Source organism: Callorhinus ursinus, unplaced genomic scaffold (assembly GCF_003265705.2).
Source record: "Callorhinus ursinus isolate GAN/ISIS: 27379988/994484 unplaced genomic scaffold, GSC_fseal_2.0 scaffold5, whole genome shotgun sequence".
Classification (NCBI taxonomy): domain Eukaryota; kingdom Metazoa; phylum Chordata; class Mammalia; order Carnivora; family Otariidae; genus Callorhinus; species Callorhinus ursinus.
Window position 1 is genome coordinate 41,623,265 of NW_027397067.1, and position 863 is coordinate 41,624,127.

General features: G+C 45.0%; 1 pseudogene; it reads left to right on the forward strand.

Moving 5' to 3' along the window:
* The first annotated feature begins 239 nt into the window (after nucleotides 1-239).
* On the forward strand, nucleotides 240-655 carry LOC112822969 (ATP synthase F(0) complex subunit j, mitochondrial pseudogene; annotated as a pseudogene).
* Nucleotides 656-863: the final 208 nt, after the last annotated feature.

Below are 863 nucleotides of genomic sequence, written 5' to 3' on the forward strand. Positions count from 1 at the left end.
CTACTTGAAATAAATAATACAGGGCAGGATTTTAAGTACATAGTCTATAGTGGTAATCACTGAGGGCTCTGGGAAGCATCATAGATGGATTTGAGATTTCAGCTACAGAATATATAATTTATTCCATCCTTCCAACTCAATTTGAAAAAAGGAACAACAAGATTGAAGTAGGCTTGGACCTTTCGGAGTCATTGGCTGTGCGAGTTGGGGCAGCCTTAGCTGGTGGTGCTGCACCTGAGATGCTTCAAAGCCTTATTAAAAATGTTTGGATCCCCATGAAGCCCCACTATACCCAAGTTTAGCAGGAGATTTGGGTAGGAATGGGGTTGATGGGCTTCACGGTTTATAAAATCAGGAGTGCTGATAAAAAAGGTAAAGCTTTGGGGCGCCTGGGTGGCTCAGTCGTTAAGCGTCTGCCTTCAGCTCAGGTCATGATCCCAGGGTCCTGGGATCGAGCCCTGCATCGAGCCCCGCCTCGAGCCCGCATTGGGTCCTTGCTCTGTGGGAGGCCTGCTTCTCCCTCTCCCACTGCCCCGGCTTGTGTTCCCTCTCTTGCCGTGTCTCTCTCTGTCAAATAAATAAATAAAATATTAAAAAAAAAAAAGGTAAAGCTTTGAAAGCTTCAAGTCCTGCACCCGCATATGGTCATCTTTAACCAGCTTTATTTGGAGTACACATCAGATGGAATGTCAGTCTGGCTGTAAATTTCAGCAAGCTCTGTTGGATGGGAACATGGAGCATCCCTGTAGCCTTGTAGAAGTGTCGTTTCCTTTGTGGCATGAATACATGTACCTGTAAGATGCACTTTCACAGAAAAAAAAAGACTGAGGTAGGTGATATTAGTAAATGCATGTTAGCGGAAA